Genomic DNA, 26346 nt, shown 5'->3' with positions numbered 1-26346 from the left:
GTACAACAACATTCCGTCATTGCATTAGCAATATAATGACAAGTTGGCATGACTGACGTGTAGTCTACATAGATCCTCTATGGGGCCTTTCTGTGCTGCAATCAGGTAGGTCTATGTGTGGAGTACGAGAATGAGGCTCTTTTGGCAGTGAGCCACTGAACGTTGGATGAGAAACATTTTGTTCTTTCAAAAGAAGGAGAAAACCACACCTTTCTACACCTTTCTAGAGTTTCTAGAGGCTCTTGTCAGTTCTTCACTGTTCCACATTGCTTCACCACCATGGCATTCTCTGGGAAGTACAAGCTCGAAAGTCAGGAAAACTCGTATGAGTTTCTAGAGGCAATTGGTAAGTCAAAGCACTCAACAATATTTTGAATTATGGTATTGCAGAGAACAGTGTTGTTAACCTCAAAATCTCATCAATACTTCCCAACTAACCCTAACCCTAACCCTAAACATAACCCTACCCTACCTTAGCTCAACCTAACCCTAGATAGGCAGGCAGATAGACAGAGACAGACAGATAGATAGATACAGTAGATAGATAGATATTATTGATAAATTCTAACCCTACCATTCTGTACTCTTCCCCTGGGTTTTGCCAAATCCAAGACAGACATCAAGGTGATAACAGAGGTGCTTCGGGAGGGGGATGATTTCACCTGGTCTCAGGTGATCCCAAACTGGTCCTGGACTAACAAATTCACCATCGGTAGTGTGAGTTAGAGACCATGAGACGTTCCAAATTCATGGTGAGGAAATTTATGAACGAGTGAAGGATTGAATCTGCTTATTAAAATCATTGAATATCAGCTAAAGTATTCTAGAAGTTGTCATTTCAAAGATCCAAACTCTTTTTGTCCTTCTTAGACCACCGTCACCACGGAAGGTGGCAAGATTGCTATTCCGTTCCCCCAGTACCGTTTTACTGCTGAGATCAGTGGGGAGAAGCTTATCATGGTAAGAGCAAGTGGCCGAGACAGAGAGAAAGAAAGAGATTGACTAAGTTGGTAAGAGATTGAATGAAAGAGAGATACATATATATATAGTGAAGCCGTGTCCGAATACCCATATCCCATTTTAAATAGTAGGCTTTTTGGGTATGTGAAAATATAAAGTTTTATAGTATTTTTGCGATCCTGGCTATATGAGTGATGTTACTATTCCCACCAAATAGGTGTTTGCCTTTCACGCCAGTGACCAGGGTGGTAAGTAAGCAAGTTATAGGAAATATGCCGCAAGTACCTTATTGGAGGAGCAATTTTATCAACAGCACGCTTTTCTCTGCAACTCTATCGATCACCATGCCAAAACAAACAACATCCTCTCTGGGCAGCTTTAAAAAAGAACGTAAAAATATGTTTGCTGTCTTCTGTGCCCATATGAATAACCCCTATGATGTAACCGGAATGATGAGATAGATGTTCTTCTTCTCTGTTTTAGTTTTATTATTTCACTGCCGTACTGTGTTCCATCTTGTCTTAGCCATCTCGTCTCAAGAGGACCACAATGGAAATAAGGCCCAGACTTTATTGTGTGTGTAATGGGTGCGTGCTGGTGGCAGGGAAGTCAGGCGCAGGAGAATGAACTTGGTATAAACGGAGTTGTTTAATAAGTGCTCATAAAACTCCAAAAGCTAAAATAATAAAAGGGGGTACAACACCCGTCGCACACCAGAACATAGCTTGCACATAACATACAATCAAACAATCACGACAAGGACATGAGGGGAAACAGAGGGTTAAATACACAACATGTCATTGATGGGATTGGAACCAGGTGTGAAGAAAGACAAGGCAAAAACCAATGGAAATGGAAAATGGATCAGCGATGGCTAGAAGGTTGGTGACGTAGGCCGCAGAACACCGCCCGAACAAGGAGAGGGACCGACTTCGGCGGAAGTCGTGACAGTGTGTTATCCTCAATGATTTTATTCATGCGCATGTATGGCTTTTTCAAGTTTTATGTGTGCTTGTTTTTTTTAAAAGGTCGAATTAATAAATTAAACTAAAGTATCCAGGGCCATTAGGATGTCCTTCTCGGTGGCCATCAACATGAAGGCCTCTAGGTATTCTTGTGAGAGAGTGCTCCTGAGGCTGCTCTTGATATACTTTAAGGTAGAGAAACTTCGCTCGCTCTACTTGGGTAACTGAGAGGGTGAGTAGGAACTTGTATCCAAGGTCAAGGATATGGTACGCATCAGTCAGCAGGTTGTACCGTCTCAGCATCTGGTAACGACACAGTGGACAATCTTTGCAGGATGAGCAGCATTTATTCTTCATTTCCATTTTGGCCATCCTCCACTGTCCTGGTCATGTATTCCTCCAATCCTGAAATGTTCAGTCTTTTCCACTGTACAGTGAGGCTTCTCAGCTCACACAGCAAATTGTCAACTGTTGCTTGGCTATCAAATCGAAGCAAACATTTGCTGAAGCTCTTGAAGGGCTGTCTCTGGAAGACCATTGGATGTTATTTTGGATAAGTTTCGAGAGTCCAGAAGGGCTAGGTCAGCATATAGAATGCCATGAGAGAGAATTGCCTGTGGATACTATCTGTGACTGTATCCATCATTTGATTGTGGACTTGAACTTTATAGGCACTCTACTCTCTGCCTCTGTCAAAAGCTTCATCTCATCTATCCAGACATGATTTTCTTATTTCTTGCCCTTTTGCGTTGCAGAGTGGCTTCCACCTCCTCCAGTTCTGTCCTCATCCTGTTCTTTGATCTTCTTATTCGCAAACTGAACAAATGTGTCTGTAGCTGCCTTAATGGTGTCAAAGTCTCTTGACATGCCTTTCAGCGTTTCCTGTGTAGCCACAACCATTCGATGAGCAGACAGGATGTCCATCCCACTTGTCTGCAGGTATTTGAACAGTGGTGACGTGTTCTCAAATATCAGAAGAAGTATTTGAGCTGTCAGTATCGGCTCATACCGGAGAAGAGCCTCAGTAAGTCCTCTTTCCTTCACCAGAACAGTTGTCTTCATGTTGACCTGTCCTTGTATGGCTGATAGTGTGAGGAGCACTTCAACATAGAGACCCTGGTCTGGTTTTCCAAAGGATCCAAAGACCTTCTTCAAAGCACTATCCTTAGCCCACCAGCGTGTTTCTCCGATTGGAGACAGGCATCTGTGTCGCGTGTCATGGCTCTTCTTCTCCCACACATCCATCCTTTGGTAGGATTCACGGAGTAACACAGCAATGACGTTAAGGAGAGCAAACAGCGACCCACTTGCTAAGACAATTTCAGTTGTGTCGGACAAAACCAGATTAAGGACATGTGCATAGCATCATACAGTGCATTGCAAAAGTATTCATTCCCCTTGGCGTTTTTCCTATTTTGTTGCTTTACAACCTGTAATTTAAATTGATTTGATTTTTTATTTGGATTTCAGTTAATGGACATACACAAAATAGTCCAAACTGGTGAAGTGAAATGAAAAAAAAATAACTTGTTTAAAAAAATCTATAAATAAATTAAAACCTGAAAAGTGGTGTGTATTCCCCCCCATTTCATATGAAGCCCCTAAATAAGATCTGGTGCAACCAATTACCTTCAGAAGTCACATAATTAGTTAAATAAAGTCCACCTGTGTGCAATCTAAGTGTCACATGATCTGTCACATGATCTCCGTATGTATAAACCTGTTCTGAAAGGCCCCAGAGTCTGCAACACCACTAAGCAACGGGCACCACCAGGCAAGCGGAACCATGAAGACCAAGGAGCTCTCCAAACAGGTCAGGGACAAAGTTTTGGGTTGGGTTGGGTTGGGTTAAAAAAATATCAGAAACTTTGAACGTCCCACGGCGCACCATTAAATCCACTATTAAAAAATGTAAAGACTATGGCACCACAACAAATCTGCCAAGAGAGGGCCGCCCACCAAAACTCACAGACCAGGCAAGGAGGGCATTGATCAGAGAAGCAACAAAGGGACCAAAGATAACCCTGAAGGAGCTGCAAAGCTCCACAGCGGAGATTAGAGTATCTGTCCATAGGAACACCTTAAGCCGTACACTCCACAGAGCTGGGCTTTAAGGAAGAGTGGCCAGAAAAAAAGCCATTGCTTAAAGAAAACAATAAGCAAACACATTTGGTTTTCGACAAAAGGCATGTGGGAGACTCCCCAAACATATCGAAGAAAGTACTCTGGTCAGATGAGACTAAAATGATATGTCTGGCACAAACCCAACAAACACCTCTCATCATCCCCCCAGTGAAGCATGGTGGTGGCAGCATCATGCTGTGGGGATGCTTTTCATCGGCAGAGACTGGGAAACTGGTCAGAATATAAGGACTGATGGATGGCGTTTCAGTCTTCCAGAGATTTGAGACTGGGACGGAGGTTCACCTTCCAGCAGGACAATGACCCTAACCATACTGCTAAAGCAACACTGGAGTGGTTTAAGGGGAAACATTTAAATGTCTTGGATGGCTTAGTCAAAGCCCAGACCTCAATCCAATTGAGAATCTGTGGTATGACATAAAGATTGCTGTACACCAGCAGAACCCATCCAATTTGAAGGATCTAGAGCAAATCCCAGTGGCTAGATGTTCCAAGCTTATAGAGACATACCCCAAGAGACTTGCAGCTGTAATTGCTGCCAAAGATGTCTCTACACAATATTGGCTTGGGGGGTGGTGAATATTTATGCACGATTAAGTTCTGTTTTTTGTCTAATTTCTTGTTTGTTTCACAACAAAACATATTTTGCATCTTCAAAGCGGTCGGCATGTTGTGTAAATCAAATGATACGAACCCCCAAACAATCTATTTTAATTCCAGGATGTAGGGCAACTAAATAAAAAAATACCAAGGGGGCTGAATACTTCCGCAAGCCACTATATATGTACAAACTACCTCGATTAACCTGTAACCTGTAACCCCGCACACTGACTGGGTACCAGTACCCCCTGTATATGGCCTCGTTATGTCATCTTATTGTGTTATATATATATTTTTTACTTTACTGTATTAGTAAATATTTTCTTTACTCTATTTGAAATCAAAATCCAAAATAAAAATATTGGTCACAAACACATGGTTAGCAGATGTTAATGCGAGTGTAGCAAAATGCTTGTGCTTCTAGTTCTGACAGAGCAGTAATATCTAACAAGTAATCTAACACTTCCCCAACAGCTACCTAATACACACAAATCAAAAGAGATGAATATGTACATATAAATACATGGATGAACGATGGCCAGCAGCATAGGCAAGGTGCAATAGATGGTATAAAATACAGTATACACATATGATATGAGAAATGTAAGATAAACATGATTAAAGTGCCCTTATTTAAAGTGGCATTGTTTAAAGTGACTCGTGATCCATTTATTAAAGTGGCCAGTGATTGGGTTTCAATGTAGGCAGCAGCCTCTCTGAGTTAGTGATTGCTTTTTAGCAGTCTGATGGCCTTGAGGTGGAAGCTGTTTTTCAGTCTCTCGGTCACAGCATTGATGCACCTATACTGACCTCGCCATCTGGATGGTAGCGGGGTGAACAGACAGTGGCCCGAATGGTTGTTGTCCTTGATGATCTTTTCGGACATCCTGTGACATCGGGTGCTGTAGGTGTCATGGAGGGCAGGAAGTTTGCCCCCGGTGATGCGTTTTTCAGACCACAACACCTTCTGGAGAGCCTTGCGGTTGAGGGCGGTGCAGTTGCCGTACAAGGCTGTGATAGAGCCTGACAGGATGCACTCGATTGTGCATCTGTAAAAGTTTGTCAGGGTTTTGGGTGACAAGCCACATTTTTCCAGCCTCTTGAGGTTGAAGAGGCACTGTTGCGCCTTCTTCACCACACTGTCTATGTGGGTGGACCATGTGGGGAAGAAGGCACAACAGCTTTGAGGTCAAGGGCTTGTAAGTAAGCATTTTACGGTACACCTGTTGTATTTGGCGCATGTGACAAATACAATTTGATTTGATTTGGGATTGTGCAAGAACCTCTGGCAAGAGACAGGTCGGTAATGTCTCCTCACAACCACTAGGGGGAGGCATCTGGCCACTGTTCCTCTACCACTGAAACAACTGAGATCCTTTACAAAATGAAACAAATAATACTTTATCCTCTACACCAGGCCTGGGCAATTATCAATCAGTGTGAGGAGTGAAGTCTCTGATTGGCATTGACTAGAGCAGTGAAGTCAGGTATAGTTTCCTATGTCGCTATGCTCAGGATTGCTGAGAGGTGAGAGCCAGTAAGAGATTATCTGTGCCTTTATCTGTGCCTTGACTTGTTAAATTCATCACTCAAAATGTCTGTTCACATACATAGGTTGACCCAAACAGTACTAACATCTTCTGAGCAGGTCTCCTAATCTTTGGAAAGTTTTGTTCATCGAGAGATGCATTAGAACCTCGTCAGTGACATTGTTTTGAATAGTTCTCCAATCCCTGCATCAGAATGAAGCTCGATACGCTCAAGTTGCAGGTCAGTGGGAGCGTTTTCCACATTGAAGGTGAAAGGAGAGGAAACCAACAGCATGTCCTTTTCCAACACTCTGAAATCGTCAGAACGACGAGGAAACTCGCCATTCAAAGCACGCAGCAGCGATGTCTACTTCTCCCGCTGGTCATCTGATAGGGAACAGACTAGTAGCGTCTGAAAGTGGGTGAGATTGTTGTCTTCTACTTGGTGGGTCAGGAGGAGTCATTTCCCTTGAAAGCTTTGACAAGGCTGTACATCTGATGTGCAAAAAGGCCCTTTCCTTGTAGTTTTTAATTCAGTTCATTCATGAGGGCCATGATGTCCACGATGAAGGAAAAATCAGCCAACCATTCTTAATCTAGCAGTTGAGGGAAATCCACATATTTTCCTTTCATTTGCAAAAAGGCAGGAATCTCCGATTTCAGGTCCCACACCCTTCTAAGCATCTTCCCCAAACTCACCCATGTCACATTTGTGCAGTAAGGGGAGATCTGCATGACCCGACTCTTGTCTCTTCCAACAGTGAGACAAACTGCCTGTAGATTTGACTGCATCCACAACATGGCTCATTTTCAGATCACGTTTACAGAGCACCTCCTGATGAATAATGCAGTGCAGGAAAATGATCTGGGTTCAGCTCAGCTACTTGATCTTGTATCCTTTTCAAAAGGCCAAACTTATTTCCTGTCAACTTTTGGCACCCATCAGCGGTCACATTGGATAACTTTTTAAAACTTAAAACTTGCTTAATTAACCTGCTCCAATAAATCTTTCCCTATAGTGCTCTTCATTGACTGCACGGAAGCAAGCTCCTCTGTAATTTCAAAGTTTACCTCGTAGGATTATCAATAACTGTGCCATGTCACGTTCATCACTGCTCTCATCCAATATCAATGAGAAATGTGTGAAATCCTTCACCTTGTCTTTCAACTGTTGTTCCACATTCTCTGCGAGGTCCTCAACACGCCGTGTCACTGTTCGTCTTGAAAGGGAAACATTTTCAAACAACTCTTTCTTGTCGGGGGCAAAGTATTGCTGCAAGAGTCAATTAAACGTTCTTTAATGAATTCGCCCTCAGCGAATGGCTTGCTATGTTTAGCAATTCTGTGGGGCAGTACATAGCTAGCATTCGCAATTCCGTCATTTGCTTAATGCAGTTTTGTGTAAAGTCCTTGCCGCTTTTGCAACTGAGAAAGCAACTCCTTCGATGCACCTGTCCTCTGCTCAGAAGACATGAAGTTGGATAAGTCAATTATAGCCTATTTTTATTTGTTGCTCACAGTATTCATACCTATTAAATCAAGCTATTATTATATGTATTCAGCCTATTTTTATTTGTTGCTCACAGTATTCATACCAATTAAATCAAACTATTATTATATGTATTCAGCCTATTTTTATTTGTTGCTCACAGTATTCATACCTATTAAATCAAGCTATTATTATATGTATTCAGCCTATTTTTATTTGTTGCTCACAGTATTCATACCAATTAAATCAAACTATTATTATATGTATTCAGCCTATTTTTATTTGTTGCTCACAGTATTCATACCAATTAAATCAAACTATTATTATATGTATTCAGCCTATTTTTATTTGTTGCTCACAGTATTCATACCTATTAAATCAAGCTATTATTATATGTATTCAGCCTATTTTTATTTGTTGCTCACAGTATTCATACCTATTAAATCAAGCTATTATTATATGTATTCAGCCTATTTTTATTTGTTGCTCACAGTATTCATACCAATTAAATCAAACTATTATTATATGTATTCAGCCTATTTTTATTTGTTGCTCACAGTATTCATACCTATTAAATCAAGCTATTATTATATGTATTCAGCCTATTTTTATTTGTTGCTCACAGTATTCATACCTATTAAATCAAGCTATTATTATATGTATTCAGCCTATTTTTATTTGTTGCTCACAGTATTCATACCTATTAAATCAAGCTATTATTATATGTATTCAGCCTATTTTTATTTGTTGCTCACAGTATTCATACCAATTAAATCAAGCTATTATTATATGTATTCAGCCTATTTTTATTTGTTGCTCACAGTATTCATACCTATTAAATCAAGCTATTATTATATGTATTCAGCCTATTTTTATTTGTTGCTCACAGTATTCATACCAATTAAATCAAGCTATTATTATATGTATTCAGCCTATTTTTATTTGTTGCTCACAGTATTCATACCTATTAAATCAAGCTATTATTATATGTATTCAGCCTATTTTTATTTGTTGCTCACAGTATTCATACCTATTAAATCAAGCTATTATTATATGTATTCAGCCTATTTTTATTTGTTGCTCACAGTATTCATACCTATTAAATCAAGCTATTATTATATGTATTCAGCCTATTTTTATTTGTTGCTCACAGTATTCATACCAATTAAATCAAACTATTATTATATGTATTCAGCCTATTTTTATTTGTTGCTCACAGTATTCATACCTATTAAATCAAGCTATTATTATATGTATTCAGCCTATTTTTATTTGTTGCTCACAGTATTCATACCTATTAAATCAAACTATTATTATATGTATTCAGCCTATTTTTATTTGTTGCTCACAGTATTCATACCTATTAAATCAAGCTATTATTATATGTATTCAGCCTATTTTTATTTGTTGCTCACAGTATTCATACCTATTAAATCAAGCTATTATTATATGTATTCAGCCTATTTTTATTTGTTGCTCACAGTATTCATACCTATTAAATCAAGCTATTATTATATGTATTCAGCCTATTTTTATTTGTTGCTCACAGTATTCATACCTATTAAATCAAGCTATTATTATATGTATTCAGCCTATTTTTATTTGTTGCTCACAGTATTCATACCAATTAAATCAAGCTATTATTATATGTATTCAGCCTATTTTTATTTGTTGCTCACAGTATTCATACCTATTAAATCAAACTATTATTATATGTATTCAGCCTATTTTTATTTGTTGCTCACAGTATTCATACCTATTAAATCAAGCTATTATTATATGTATTCAGCCTATTTTTATTTGTTGCTCACAGTATTCATACCTATTAAATCAAACTATTATTATATGTATTCAGCCTATTTTTATTTGTTGCTCACAGTATTCATACCATTTAAATCAAGCTATTATTATATGTATTCAGCCTATTTTTATTTGTTGCTCACAGTATTCATACCTATTAAATCAAACTATTATTATATGTATTCAGCCTATTTTTATTTGTTGCTCACAGTATTCATACCTATTAAATCAAACTATTATTATATGTATTCAGCCTATTTTTATTTGTTGCTCACAGTATTCATACCTATTAAATCAAGCTATTATTATATGTATTCATTTTTTTTACACAATTACTGAACCAACCTTCAGCTACCCAAACCTCTAATGGCAATGCAATAAAACATCAAGACTCATGTCTCATGGCTAAGTTCCTTGTAAGTCTCTTTCAAAATGTAGGTTTATGGGAGAAAGGAATTGCTGCTGCAATTTGTCAGAAGTTTTAATTTTCCAGACAACAGTTCCCCTCTTTGTACAGCATCTGTGAAATATGAAATACAATTAAGGAATTCATCCAGAGATGCCTGTATATCCTATTTCTTAATATATTCTCCATGTTAGTCCTTTTATAGTATTACATACTAACCTATCAGGTTTCAGATATGACCCAGATGCAGGCAGCGTTCGTAGAAACAAAAGTTTATTTCTAGTACAGGGGCAGGTAAACGACAGGACAAAGGCAACAGAAGAACAGTCATAGTTAACAGAAGAAAGGAAGACAAAATAAGGACAAAAGAAGGACAGAAGAAAAAGGAAAAGAAAGAGGACAACAAAGTGAAACAGTCAGCACTTCTATTGCAACTTCGTATTTCGTCGTCCTAACGTAGTCTACACTGCTATCTGCCCAGCAGCTAGCCAGCTAGCAAACATCCACCGTCTACCGAATAGCAGCACTGTAGAAACTATTACACTCAACTGAACGACTTGATTAGTGTAGTGTTAGCTAGCTACATAGTTGTCTTTGCTGTCTTCGTATCCAAGATAATTGTGTAGTTTAGAGCGTATAGTCTTAGAGTGATTATCTTAATTTACCGAGGTTAGCTAGCCAGCTATTTGTCGTCCTTAACGTAGGAGACACTGCTAGCTAGCCAACAGCTAGCCAACGTCTACTGAATAGAACTTCCGCACTCAACAACCCAGTCGCATTCCGCTTCGCTCCACAGGTAGTATCACATTTTTCATTTCATTTCATTACAGCACAACGGTTTGATTTGTTTGATCGTAGCTAGCTACATAGCTAGCTACATAGCCGTCTGTGTATCAAAGATAATTGTGTAGTCTAGAGCGATTTTCTAGGTTAGCTAGCCAGCTATTGTCGTTCTTTTAACGCAACGTAACGTAATCAACACTGCTAGCTAGCCAGCTAGCCCCGAATAGCAGCACTGTAGAAACTACTACACTCAACGGAACGACTTGATTAGTGTAGTGTCAACAACGCAGCCACTGTCAGCTAGCCTACAAAGTCAACAACGCAGCCACTGCCAGCTAGCCTACTTCAGCAGTACTGTATCATTTTTAATAATTTTAGTCAATAAGATTCTTGCTACGTAAGCTTAACTTTCTGAACATTCGAGACGTGTAGTCCACTTGTCATTCCAATCTCCTTGCATTAGCGTAGCCTCTTCTGTAGCCTGTCAACTATGTGTCTGTCTATCCCTGTTCTCTCCTCTCTGCACAGACCATACAAACGCTCCACACCGCGTGGCCGCTGCCACCCTAATCTGGTGGTCCCAGCGCGCACGACCCACGTGGAGTTCCAGGTCTCCGGTAGCCTCTGGAACTGCCGATCTGCAGCCAACAAGGCAGAGTTCATCTCAGCCTATGCCTCCCTCCAGTCCCTCGACTTCTTGGCACTGACAGAAACATGGATCACCACAGATAACACTGCTACTCCTACTGCTCTCTCTTCGTCCGCCCACGTGTTCTCGCACACCCTGAGAGCTTCTGGTCAGCGGGGTGGTGGCATAGGGATCCTTATCTCTCCCATGTGGTCATTCTCTCTTTCTCCCCTTACCCATCTGTCTATCGCCTCCTTTGAATTTCATGCTGTCACAGTTACCAGCCCTTTCAAGCTTAACATCCTTATCATTTATCGCCCTCCAGGTCCCCTCGGAGAGTTCATCAATGAGCTTGATGCCTTGATAAGCTCCTTTCCTGAGGACGGCTCACCTCTCACAGTTCTGGGCGACTTTAACCTCCCCACGTCTACCTTTGACTCATTCCTCTCTGCCTCCTTCTTTCCACTCCTCTCCTCTTTTGACCTCACCCTCTCACCTTCCCCCTACTCACAAGGCAGGCAATACGCTCGACCTCATCTTTACTAGATGCTGTTCTTCCACTAACCTCATTGCAACTCCCCTCCAAGTCTCCGACCACTACCTTGTATCCTTTTCCCTCTCGCTCTCATCCAACACTTCCCACACTGCCCCTACTCGGATGGTATCGCGCCGTCCCAACCTTCGCTCTCTCTCCCCCGCTACTCTCTCCTCTTCCATCCTATCATCTCTTCCCTCTGCTCAAACCTTCTCCAACCTATCTCCTGATTCTGCCTCCTCAACCCTCCTCTCCTCCCTTTCTGCATCCTTTGACTCTCTATGTCCCCTATCTTCCAGGCCGGCTCGGTCCTCCCCTCCCGCTCCGTGGCTTGACGACTCAATGCGAGCTCACAGAACAGGGCTCCGGAAGGCCGAGCGGAAATGGAGGAAAACTCGCCTCCCTGCGGACCTGGCATCCTTTCACTCCCTCCTCTCTACATTTTCCTCCTCTGTCTCTGCTGCTAAAGCCACTTTCTACCACTCTAAATTCCAAGCATCTGCCTCTAACCCTAGGAAGCTCTTTGCCACATTCTCCTCCCTCCTGAATCCTCCTCCCCCTCCCCCCTCCTCCCTCTCTGCAGATGACTTAGTCAACCATTTTGAAAAGAAGATCGACGACATCCGATCCTCGTTTGCTAAGTCAAACAACACCGCTGGTTCTGCTCACACTGCCCTAACCTGTGCTCTGACCTCTTTCTCCCCTCTCTCTCCAGATGAAATCTCGCGTCTTGTGACGGCCGGCCGCCCAACAACCTGCCCGCTCGACCCTATCCCCTCCTCTCTTCTCCAGACCATTTCCGGAGACCTTCTCCCTTACCTCACCTCGCTCATCAACTTATCCCTGACCGCTGGCTACGTCCCTTCCGTCTTCAAGAGAGCGAGAGTTGCACCCCTTCTGAAAAAACCTACACTCGATCCCTCCGATGTCAACAACTACAGACCAGTATCCCTTCTTTCTTTTCTCTCCAAAACTCTTGAACGTGCCGTCCTTGGTCAGCTCTCCCGCTATCTCTCTCAGAATGACCTTCTTGATCCAAATCAGTCAGGTTTCAAGACTAGTCATTCAACTGAGACTGCTCTTCTCTGTATCACGGAGGCGCTCCGCACCGCTAAAGCTAACTCTCTCTCCTCTGCTCTCATCCTTCTAGACCTATCGGCTGCCTTCGATACTGTGAACCATCAGATCCTCCTCTCCACCCTCTCCGAGTTGGGCATCTCCGGCGCGGCCCACGCTTGGATTGCGTCCTACCTGACAGGTCGCTCCTACCAGGTGGCGTGGCGAGAATCTGTCTCCTCACCACGCGCTCTCACCACTGGTGTCCCCCAGGGCTCTGTTCTAGGCCCTCTCCTATTCTCGCTATACACCAAGTCACTTGGCTCTGTCATAACCTCACATGGTCTCTCCTATCATTGCTATGCAGACGACACACAATTAATCTTCTCCTTTCCCCTTCTGATGACCAGGTGGCGAATCGCATCTCTGCATGTCTGGCAGACATATCAGTGTGGATGACGGATCACCACCTCAAGCTGAACTTCGGCAAGACGGAGCTGCTCTTCCTCCCGGGAAGGACTGCCCGTTCCATGATCTCGCCATCACGGTTGACAACTCCATTGTGTCCTCCTCCCAGAGCGCTAAGAACCTTGGCGTGATCCTGGACAACAAACTGTCGTTCTCAACTAACATCAAGGCGGTGGCCCGTTCCTGTAGGTTCATGCTCTACAACATCCGCAGAGTACGACCCTGCCTCACACAGGAAGCGGCGCAGGTCCTAATCCAGGCACTTGTCATCTCCCGTCTGGATTACTGCAACTCGCTGTTGGCTGGGCTCCCTGCCTGTGCCATTAAACCCCTACAACTCATCCAGAACGCCGCAGCCCGTCTAGTGTTCAACCTTCCCAAGTTCTCTCACGTCACCCCGCTCCTCCGCTCTCTCCACTGGCTTCCAGTTGAAGCTCGCATCCGCTACAAGACCATGGTGCTTGCCTACGGAGCTGTGAGGGGAACGGCACCTCAGTACCTCCAGGCTCTGATCAGGCCCTACACCCAAATAAGGGCACTGCGTTCATCCACCTCTGGCCTGCTCGCCTCCCTACCACTGAGGAAGTACAGTTCCCGCTCAGCTCAGTCAAAACTGTTCGCTGCTCTGGCTCCCCAATGGTGGAACAAACTCCCTCACGACGCCAGGACAGCGGAGTCAATCACCACCTTCCGGAGACACCTGAAACCCCACCTCTTTAAGGAATACCTAGGATAGGATAAAGTAATCCTTCTCACCCCCCCCTTAAAATATTTAGATGCACTATTGTAAAGTGGTTGTTCCACTGGATGTCATAAGGTGAATGCACCAATTTGTAAGTCGCTCTGGATAAGAGCGTCTGCTAAATGACTTAAATGTAAATGTAAATGTAAAGGCAGGCAGAGGTCAGTAATCCAGAGAGGGTGAAAAAGGTCCAGAACGGCAGGCAGTCTCAGGGTCAGGGAAGGCAGGGGTCAATGATCCAGTGAGGTGGGGAAAGGTATAGAACAGCAGGCAGGCTCAATACATTTTGATTTGATTTTAAAAGTGAAATGGATCGTAGCTTTTATTTCATCTCAATGGCAGAGAGAGGGTACATTCATAAACAGTTTAGAGGGTGTATAAATGTCTAGTATTTGGTTTTCAAAGTGTTACAGAATATAGAGCATTCAATGTGTGTATGAATGAAGTAGAAATGTCTGTGACATTGGCCCTTGTAAACCAATAATAATGTAGGCCAATATTCATCTTTGTAAGAAACGACGCTGGAGATGACAAGCAGGTACGGAGAGTGAACATTTAATTTTGCACAGACATGGAATAGGATAGGAACAGCATCAGAACCGGGTAATACAGAGACATGCGACAATAAATACTGAAGCGGGAAACAGAGCTGGGGAACAGACAGATGTAGGGGAGGAAATAAACACTGGTGATTGAGTCCAGGTGAGTGCAATGAATTGCTAATGCGTGTGACGAGGGAAGCAGGTGTGCGTAATGATGGTGGCAGGAGTGAGTAGCGCTAGGCAGCCTGGCGGCATCGAGCACCAGGGAGGGAGAGCGGGAGCAGGCGTGACAATCTTGTCTTATGGCTGTCACTCTCCATGGAGTCAACAGAAAGAGGATGTTGTATAGCACACTGTATTGCTTATACAACTAATATAAGGACAGGACATGAGGCAGGAGTAGAAATGAACTTGGGCATTGTTTAATGTGTTTCACAGAAAGAACACTCCAAGCATTTCAACATAGGTAAGCAAGGGGGGGTTACAGGTGCCCTAATGGGACAAAACTAGAATATCAATACACAACATATTCCTCCCCCTTTACTTTTGATGACTCATAAGGAAAAAGTACATTTTCACTGTTTTGCCTAATGTTTTCTTTTTAACATAAGTTCTCAATGTAAATAAATTAACTTTTCAGAATAACCTTTTCTAAACTAGGGAAAGAGGGTAGACTGCCTCAGTTCCAAGACTTAACCCTGGTATGTATTCTGCCCCATTGTCGGAGGTTAGTCTGAACTAAATAGTCAACCTGTCAGGGGGCCGTCTTTCTCTTGCAGGGTAATGACGACGTACAAGTGAGCCTACAGTCACATTGTGTCTGAGTCTGAGTGGTGATGGTGTATGCCCAAACTGGGGTGCAACAGTACCCTGAGTAGGCACTCAGTCTGGAGCACTTTCCACATTTGTAGGTTGCTGCAGTGGATGATCAGGTGATGGCTCGTAGTAATGGTAGGTCTCCAGTAGCTGATCTTGGTTTGTCAATTGACAGGATTCATCTCTGAGGTTGGTTCCTGGCAACAGTTGATCCATGTGTCTCCTCCAGATGTTTTCCAGCGTGTCTACTGTGTAGGACACAGGCCCTGTTTGTGCAACCACTGTGGCCGGTATCCACTTTGGACCTTTGCAGTAGTTTCGAGCAAGAACTCTCTCTCCAGCTATGAAGCTTCTGTCTTTTGCTTTGCTCCGTCTCTCCACATGTGCTCTCTGTTGTGTCTGTACAACCTGTTTAGTCTTTGGGGGTCCCAGGAGGTCAAGTCGCGTGCAAGCTGTCTTTTCATCATGGCTGACGCGGGTGCCACTTTGGTTGTAGCGTGGGAAGTGTTTCTGTAGGTTAACAGGAAGGTGTGTTGGCGCCTACTGAGGAAGCCAGTCCTTTGTGATGGTTTTAAAGATTGCTTTCATCGTTGGGACAAACGTTTCAGCGACACCGTTCGAAGCAGGGTGATATGGCGCTGACTTGAATTCCAGTTGCTTTCATGAATGACCGGAACTCTTCAGATACCAGTTGGTGGCCATTATCATTAACGAGTTGCGTTGGCAATCCGAAGCGACTGAAGATTGACCGTAACTCTTCGATGGTTCTCTCCACCGAGGTGCTCTTCATCACTGTGAACTCAGGCCATTTGCTGTGTGTGTGTCAACTATGACCAAGAACATATGATCCTCCAGTGGGCCTGTATAGTCTATGTGGACTCGCTGCCAAGGCTCCTCTGGAAAGTCCCATGGGTATAGTGGCGCTAGTTGAGGCATGTTCTTCATCTTTTGACATGCAGAACATGACTCGACCTCGATAGCTGTCTTCGATAGCTGTGTCCAAACCTGGCCACCAAAAGAAGCTGCGTGCCATCTCCTTCATTCGCATCATGCCACAGTGCCCAGAATGGAGTTCTTCAAGCACCTGCCTTCTCAGTGGTGGTATGATGACTCAGAAAAAAAAACATAGCAAGCATCCAAACTGAACAGTGAGCTCGTTTCTCCTCACTAGGTAAGGTTGTAGGCAGTCCGACATCTCTCCTTTTCCACGAGTAACAATGTCCACGACCTCAGACATCACTGGATCAGTGTGGGTGAACTTTTTCACTTGGACAGATGTAACTTGAAGTGGGTTAGGGCCTCTGACTGAGCAAAGGCTGTTTTCACTTTCTTGAAGGCCTCCTCACATCTGTCTGTCCTGTCCACTTCCACTGTTTGGTTTTGTTCAAAAGTTCATGCAGTGGCTTTAACATGTTAGTTAGGTTTGGCACAAACTTTGGGTAGTATGTCAGTAGTCCTAAGAATGATCTCAGCTGACTGATGTTCTGTGGAGCTTCCGCAATGGCCTTCACCTTCGATGGCGCCTTGTGGAGCCCCGAACTGTCGATGACGTGGCCCAGGCGATCAACAGAGGGCCGGAAAAACTTGCATTTGTCCTTCCGGACCCTCAGACAGTACTCCTCCAATCTCTGTAGTGTAGCGTTCAGGTTCCTCAGGTGCTCTTACTCGTCTTTGCCGGTGATGATCATCAAAGATAACATTGGACCGCAGTGAGCCCGCTCAGTATCTGGTCCACAGCTCTCTGAAACAAGGCCGGAGCTGAGGTGATACCAACAGGAAGCCTTCGGTACCTGTACAGTCCTACGGTCAAATGACATAGATAGGCTCCGCCCTCAACCGTAAGGCTCTCCAGAGGGTAGTGAGGACTGCACAACGCATCACCGGGGGCAAACTACCTGCCCTCCAGGACACCTACACCACCCGATGTCACAGGAAGGCCATAAGGATCATCAAGGACATCAACCACCCGAACCACTGCCTGTTCACCCCGCTATCATCCAGAAGGCGAGGTCAGTACAGGTGCATCAAAGCTGGGACCGAGAGACTGAAAAACAGCTTCTATCTCAAGGCCATCAGACTGTTAAACAGCCACCACTAACATTGAGTGGCTGCTGCCAACACACTGTCATTGACACTGACCCAACTCCAGCCACTTTAATAATGGGAATTGATGGGAAATGATGTAAATTTATCACTAGCCACTTTAAACAATGCTACCTTATATAATGTTACTTACCCTACATTATTCATCTCATATGCATATGTATATACTGTACTCTACATCATCGACTGCATCCTTATGTAATACATGTATCACTAGCCACTTTAACTATGCCACTTTGTTTACTTTGTCTACACACTCATCTCATATGTATATACTGTACTCGATACCATCTACTGTATGCTGCTCTGTACCATCACTCATTCATATATCCTTATGTACATATTCCTTATCCCCTTACACTGTGTATAAGACAGTAGTTTTGGAATTGTTAGTTAGATTACTTGTTGGTTATCACTGCATTGTCGGAACTAGAAGCACAAGCATTTCGCTACACTCGCATTAACATCTGCTAACCATGTGTATGTGACAAATAATATTTGATTTGATTTGATTTTTCACAATTCTATCTTACTGAATTTTTGTCCTCGAGCTAAACCAGAAAAGAGGTCGTCAATGAGGGGTAATGGATATATTTCAGCAGCACTGGGTTAATGATGACTTTGAAATCACCACAGAGTCTGAGTAATCCATCTTTTTTTATGACTGGAACAACAGGTGTAGCCCTTTCACTAACATTCACTGGATCCAATACGCCACTCTCCACTAGTCTGTTTAGCTCAATTTCAAATTTTGGTTTTATGGCGTATGGGACAGGTCTAGCTTTGAAGAATTTTGGCTTGCTGTCTGGTTTCAAGGTCAGCTTAACTGTTATGTCCTTCATACTGCCAAGTTCTGCTCTGAACACATCTGCATGTTAAACTCAATATCCCGTGTAGGTTTGTGTCCTCTTTTGCAACCATGTGAATTTCCTGACAGTTTAGTTTGATATTCTCCTGCCATTTGCATCCTAGCAATGCCTTTCACAATGTATGTGCATAAGTAGCTTTACCTTCTGTTTGTAGAGTTCCACTGTAACAATCTCACCTGTGTATGTTTTCTGCGTCATCTTTGTGGGCTGTAGTGCAAGGTGATGTAGTTTCTCCTTGTATACAGCCTCAGACAGCAAAGATATGGCTGCTCCAGCGTCCACTTGCATCCGTACTGCGTTTCCATCCAGTAGCGGTGTCACCCAGTATCCGTGTCCATTGTCTGAAATGGACAAAACATGCAAAGATTCCTCCCCCTCAGACAGGGTATCACTTTGTTCATCCTCTGTGTGCTCCATTTTATGCACTTTCTTTTTGTGCTCCCTGAAGTCGCTTTTCCTTTGTTCAGTACTTTTGTTTGATTGTCTCTTTCTGTTTTTACATGTACGTTCGATGTGACCCTTTTTTCAACCACCTTTGCAGTCTAAGTCTTTGCACCAACACTCCTCTGCTTGGTGACCTGGTTTCCCAACTCCTGCCCTGTTTTTTTAAAACCCCTGTAGACATCTTATGCACTTGGGTCGATGCACTTAGCTGTGCGTCTTTATTTGCCATTTCCATTGACATACTCACTTCTATTGCTCTCTGCGATGTTAAGTTACTCTCAGTAAAAAGGCACTTCTGAATTGCCTCGCTGCGCATGCCACACACTAACCTATCACGTATAGTGTCACTCATTGATCTCCCAAATTCACAGTGTTCAGATAACTGTTTCAATACAGCCACAAACTGTGAGATTGATTCCCCCTCCTCTTGATTTCTCTTATGAAACCTGAATCTCTCTGCGATTATCAGTGGTTTGGGAGAATGTCCTTTTAAGGTAGCCACAATTTCATCATATGATTTATCACCAGGTTTTTCAGGCGTTACTAGGCTGCGATTGAATGTTTTCCCCCCCATAACAGTCAAAAATGTTGGCACAACGACTTCTGCTTTAATTCCATTTGCCAACACAAAGTACTCAAAACATTCTGTGTAAGAACTCCATTGTTCCACAGATTCATCAAATGTCCTTATATTTCCAACCAATGCAGACATTTTCGGTTTATTTTTCTTTCTCACATTTTTCAGACGGTCCCTTACTTTCAGACCCTTTTTTTCTTCTTTTAACTCATGATGACTTCACTTTCTCCTGCAGCGAAACTCTTCCTATCAATCGAGGCTCTCGCTGCTGTGATATTAAATGCTAGTTAGCATCACTCGACTGGCTTGCTCCATGTTTTGTTTGTCTTTCTACAGCAAAAAGAAAATATTTTTACGCATGCTCTGTTAGGTTTTAAGGCTGAAAATCCCATTGTCAAATCAGACAAAGCCATTACCATTAAGCCACTTGATGCTCCACTCAGAAGTATATCCAGTCAACACAATGTTTTATCCTACTGGTAATTAGTATTTGACTATATCAGATTATGTGGAAAGCAGGCCCTTCTTTCATTGTTGGAACTAGCTTGATTTGTGATCCAATTTAACCATAAGTGTTTTTGCAAGGTGGGAAGGAAGGGAACACACAATGACAATTGCCACGGCAACAGTGGGTCCTCCTGGCTACTGACAAACTGCACCGAGTCCAGTAAATAGAAACTATTAGAAACCACAGTCCTCTATCGATCAGTGTCTTCTACTCCTGCTAAAACAATTTAGTAGAATACATTGAAAAACAGACATAGCTCAGATTGATTGTGCTGAGATAAGAGCACCAGAGCATCCAATGATATAACTTTCTATAAACCAGAGGTATTAGAACAGGGCTTTATTCCAGGGGAAACACCTGGCCTTAGATCATGAAAGTCATTTTGACAAGTTATACATTTCTCCAGTCTAATATAATTTCTTTCATTTTTACATTTAGCAGATGCTCTTATCCACAGCTACTGCATACATTTTCATACTGGTCCCCCGTGGGAATCAAACCCACAACTCTGGCATTGGAAGTGCCATGCTCTACCGACTGAGCCACACACAATATGGCTTTGTGATTTATGATTTGTGCTTGGCAGTGGTTTCATTGTGGGGTGTTTGACATGAAAAATAAGACTGTGTGGTGAGTGAAAGATGTTTTCAATATCCCTCGCAGTCAGAATAGTCCTTCACTCACTTTTTTTGCAAAGTGTGGTCCCAAACTGAACAAATACACATTCAGAAGAAATCAACTCACTTATGTCTAGACTGGAGGAATTACGAAGCATAATCATGAATTAGTATCTGAAAGAATAGAACCAAAATGACTGAAGGTTATGAAAATATATCATTTGCTCTGAGTTTGAAGGTATGATGGATCTGGATCGATCTCACATTGATCACTAGGAATCAAATCAAATCAAATCAAATGTTATTTGTCACATACACATGGTTAGCAGATGTTAATGCGAGTGTAGCGAAATGCTTGTGCTTCTAGTTCCGACAATGCAGTAATAACCAACGAGTAATCTCGCTAACAATTCCAAAACTACTACCTTATACACACAAGTGTAAAGGGATAAAGAATATGTACATAAAGATATATGAATGAGTGATGGTACAGAGCGGCATGGGCAAGATGCAGTAGATGGTATCGAGTACAGTATATACATATGAGATGAGTATGTAAACAAAGTGGCATAGTTTAAAGTGGCTAGTGATACATGTATTACATAAAGATGCAGTAGATGATATAGAGTACAGTATATACATATGAGATAAATAATGTAGGGTATGTAACATTATATTAGGTAGCATTGTTTAAAGTGGCTAGTGATATATTTCACATAATTCCCATCAATTCCCATTATTAAAGTGGCTGGAGTTGAGTCAGAGTGTTGGCAGCAGCCACTCAATGTTAGTGGTGGCTGTTTAACAGTCTGATGGCCTTGAGATAGAAGCTGTTTTTCAGTCTCTCGGTCCCAGCTTTGATGCACCTGTACTGACCTCGCCTTCTGGATGATAGCGGGGTGAACAGGCAGTGGCTCGGGTGGTTGTTGTCCTTGATTATCTTTATGGCCTTTCTGTGACATCGGGTGGTGTAGGTGTCCTGGAGGGCAGGTAGTTTGCCCCCGGTGATGCGTTGTGCAGACCTCACTACCCTCTGGAGAGCCTTACGGTTGTGGGCGGAGCAGTTGCCGTACCAGGCGGTGATACAGCCCGACAGGATGCTCTCGATTGTGCATCTGTAGAGGTTTGTGAGTGCTTTTGGTGACAAGCCGAATTTCTTCAGCCTCCTGAGGTTGAAGACAGCAGACAGCATTCTTCACGATGCTGTCTATGTGGGTGGACCAATTCAGTTTGTCTGTGATGTGTACGCCGAGGAACTTAAAAACTTACTACCCTCTCCACTACTAGCCCATTGATGTGGATAGGGGGATGTTCCCTCTGCTGTTTCCTGAAGTCCACAATCATCTCCTTAGTTTTGTTGACGTTGAGTGTGAGGTTATTTTCCTGACACCACACTCCGAGGGCCCTCACCTCCTCCCTGTAGGCCGTCTCGTCTTTGTTGGTAATCAAGCCTACCACTGTTGTGTTGTCCGCAAACTTGATGATTGAGTTGGAGGCGTGCGTGGCCACGCAGTTGTGGGTGAACAGGGAGTACAGGAGAGGGCTCAGAACGCACCCTTGTGGGGCCCCAGTGTTGAGGATCAGTGGGGTGGAGATATTGTTACCTACCCTCACCACCTGGGGGCGGCCCGTCAGGAAGTCCAGTACCCTGTTGCACAGGGCGGGGTCGAGACCATGGGTCTCGAGCTTGATGACGAGTTTGGAGGGTACTATGGTGTTAAATGCTGAGCTGTAGTCGATGAACAGCATTCTCACATAGGTATTCCTCTTGTCCAGATGGGTTAGGGCAGTGTGCAGTGTGGTTGAGATTGCATTGTCTGTGGACCTATTTGGGCGGTAAGCAAATTGGAGTGGGTCTAGGGTGTCAGGTAGGGTGGAGGTGATATGGTCCTTGACTAGTCTCTCAAAGCACTTCATGATGACGGAGGTGAGTGCTACGGGGCGGTAGTCATTTAGCTCAGTTACCTTGAGCTTTCTTTTTGAACAGGAACAATGGTGGCCCTCTTGAAGCATGTGGGAACAGCAGACTGGGATAGGGATCGATTGAATATGTCCGTAAACACACCAGCCAGCCGGTCTGCGCATGCTCTGAGGGCGCGGCTGGGGATGCCGTCTGGGCCTGCAGCCTTGCGAGGGTTAACACGTTTAAATGTTTTACTCACCTCGGCTGCAGTGAAGGAGAGTCCGCATGTTTTGGTTGCGGGCCGTGTCAATGGCACTGTATTGTCCTCAAAACGGGCAAAAAAAGTTATTTAGTCTGCCTGGGAGTAAGGCATCCTGGTCCATGACTGGGCTGGTTTTCTTTTTGTAATCCGTGATTGACTGTACCTCTTACCTCTTACCTCTTACCTCCACATACCTCTTGTGTCTGAGCCGTTGAATTGTGATTCTACTTTGTCTCTATACTGACGCTTAGCTTGTTTGATTGCCTTGCGGAGGGAATAGCTACACTGTTTGTATTCGGTCATGTTTCCGGGTCACCTTGCCCTGACTAAAAGCAGTGGTTCGCGCTTTCAGTTTCACGCGAATGCTGCCATCAATCCACGGTTTCTGGTTTGGGAATGTTTTAATCGTTGCTATGGGAATGGCATCTTCAACACACGTTTTACTGAACTCGCTCACGGAATCAGCGTATTCGTTAATGTTGTTGTCTGATGCGATACGAAACATATCCCAGTCCACGTGATGGAAGCAGTCTTGGAGCGTGGAATCAGATTGATCGGACCAGCGTTGAACAGACTTCAGCGTGGGAGCTTCTTGTTTTAGCTTCTGTCTGTAGGCAGGGAGCAACAAAATGGAGTTGTGGTCAGCTTTTCCGAAAGGAGGATGGGGGAGGGCCTTATATGCATCGGGGAAGTTAGAATAACAATGATCCAAGGTTTTACCAGCCCTGGTTGCGCAATCGATATGCTGATACAATTTCGGGAGTCTTGTTTTCAGATTAGCCTTGTTAAAATCCCCAGCTACAATGAATGCAGCCTCAGGATATATGGATTCCAGTTTGCAAAGAGTCAAATAAAGTTTGTGGTCAGTTCTGCTCTGTGATGTTTCAGAGGGACCAGAGGAGCCACATCAGCATGGTAGGAGATCAAACATGCCTGTATTTCTAGCCATTGCTCAGTGCAGTGAACTCCATCTCCCTCCATGGCTCAAAAAGCATCTCAGACTCTAAAATCGAAGTCCGTCCCTGTCCATATAATGCTATTCATCATGCTCTAAAAGGCTAAACTGATCCTATATCAGCAGTCAAACTCTGTCCGAGACTCTTTGTACAGGACCATGCTTGGAGGAGTCACCATCAGCATCAGCCCAGTGGAATTCTGGTATCGCTCTCTCTCCACCTCTCCCCCGGTTCTTGCAGTTAAGAGTGTTGGGCCAGTAACTGAAAGTTCATTGGTTTGAATCCCTGAGCTGACTAGGTGAAAATTCTGTTGACCTGCCCTTGAGCAAGGCACTTTACCTTAGTTGCTAATTGACTTAAATGTATTGGGATGAATATTGTCTTTGAGGCAGAACTGAGCAACTTCTGCTAGATTGGCCAGGAGCAAAGTGACAATTTTGTAAAAATACATGAAAACAAAAATGTGCTTTTTTTCTACATTTAAGATTAGGGTTAACAATGGGATTAAGTTTAGAGTTAAGGTTAGGTTAAAAATCCGATTTTATGACTTGGCGGCTGTCCCAGCAAGTGACCACTCTGCAGAGCTGCATCAAGAACAAGACTCACATTTTTTTTAAACACTAACCTGTGGCTCACAGCTTAAAAGAAAAAGAAGGGAGCTGCTGGGAAAGGAGGGAGTGTTGGTCATAAAACCCTCCCGAAAGAGCAATTGGCAGTAGACACGTTAGGACACTACTAGTAAACCCATTTCCCAGCAGAGAGACAGTGCTCTAAATATCTATGGAATGTTTGAAGGAAACAATATCATACAGATAGTTGGAAAACATCACTGATGCCATCACTCATTTATTTGAGTTAAATGGCAACAGGTATCCTAAACAAAACATCTTAAACTGTAAAGGATATGCTGAATAATTACCTTACTTTGACAGGCTGGCCTTGTAAAATATATATAGTACCAGTCAAAAGTTTAGACACTACTCATTCCAAGGTTTTCTTTATTTTTAAAATGTTCTACATTGTAGAAGACATCAACACTATGTGAAGACATCAAAACTATGAAATAACACATAGGGAATCATGTAGTAACAAATTTGAGATTCTTCAAAGTGGCCATGCTTTGCCTTGATGACAGCTTTGCACACTCTTGGCATTCTCTCAACCAGCCTCATGCGGTAGTCACCTGGAATGCATTTCAACTAACAAGTGTACCTTCTTAATGTGTTTGAGCCAATCAGTTGTGTTGTGACAAGGTAGGAGTGGTATACAGATGATAGCCCTATTTGGTAAAAGACCAAGTCCATATTATGTTAAGAATAGCTCAAATAAACAAAGAGAAATGACAGTCCATCATTACTTTAAGACATGAAGGTCAGTCAATACGGAACATTTCAAGAACTTTGAAAGTTTTTTCAAGTGCAGTCGCAAACAGCATCAAGCGCTGTGATGAAACTGGCTCTCATGAGGACCGCTACAGGAAAGGAAGACCCAGAGTTACCTGTGCAGCAGAGGATAAGTTAGAGTTACCAGCCTCAGAAATTGCAGCCCAAATAAATGCTTCACAGAGTTCAAGTAACAGACACATCTCAACATCAACTGTTCAGAGGAGGCTGCGTGAATCAGGCCTTCATGGTCAAATATCTGCAAAGAAACCACTACTAAAGGACACCAAGAAAAAGAAGAGACTTGGTTTGGGATGAGTTGGACCGCAGAGTGAAGGAAAAGCAGCCAACAAGTGCTCAGCATACGTGCGAACTCGTGCAAACAAGTCTGTTGGAAAAGCATTCCTCATGAAGCTGGTTGAGAGAATGCCAAGAGTGTGCAAGACTGTCATCAAGGCAAAGGGTGGCTACTTCGAAGAATTCTAAGGCATTTTTTGGTTACTACCTGATTCCAAATGTGTTATTTCATAGTTTTGATGTATTAACCATTATTCTACAATGTAGAAAATAGTAAAATAAATAAAAACCCTGAAATGAGTAGGTGTGTAAACTTTTGACTGGTACTGTATATTGTTTTGGAGAAACTTATCAGGAGGAGATTTGGTGAACTAAGCAAAGCAGACAAAACTGAGAAGCAAACAAAAATACACACTTTATGAAGAAATGAAGGCAATAAGGGCATTTGATAGCATGAGTGGCAGAAGTTCATACAGAGCTCTCATCTCTGAATGACAGTGAAGAGCCCTATAGTATAGGGGCCTAACTCCATTCAGGTTGAGCTGAGAGATTGAGATCCTTCTCCCCTGAGCTTCTAAATGTTAGATGCATTATTAGAAAGCTTACAAAGCCATTAAAATCTAGACTATATTTATAAAGGTCAAGTTGAGACGCTTATCAGAGCCATAGGAAATTAATGGGATCTGCAACTTAGCAGGTTACTCCTCCACATGACAATCAGGGAAAGACATTGTTCAGTTTCCACCCAATATTTATAAGGTTCGCTTCAGCATGGTGCTTGATAACTGTTAGGGACCAATACATCCTTTTTGTAATCAGGCCAAACTGTGAATTCAAACATGGTCATGGAAAACAACAGGAAACTATTTCCATTTAAACTAAAGTTTATTTCGAAACAATAGTCTTTGAGGAATGACTTCCAAAATTATATTCACACTTTTAACAGACTGAGAAATACATAACTGAA

At 42.9% G+C, this 26346-nt stretch overlaps 1 pseudogene; it reads left to right on the top strand.

Moving 5' to 3' along the window:
- The first annotated feature begins 279 nt into the window (after positions 1–279).
- Positions 280–1216, top strand: LOC123992345 (annotated as a pseudogene).
- The last annotated feature ends 25130 nt before the right edge of the window (positions 1217–26346 follow it).

The sequence above is a fragment of the Oncorhynchus gorbuscha genome, linkage group LG13 (genome assembly GCF_021184085.1).
Source record: "Oncorhynchus gorbuscha isolate QuinsamMale2020 ecotype Even-year linkage group LG13, OgorEven_v1.0, whole genome shotgun sequence".
Taxonomy (NCBI): domain Eukaryota; kingdom Metazoa; phylum Chordata; class Actinopteri; order Salmoniformes; family Salmonidae; genus Oncorhynchus; species Oncorhynchus gorbuscha.
The sequence above is the reverse complement of the archived record's forward strand: the minus strand, read 5'-3'. Positions and strand labels throughout refer to the sequence as shown.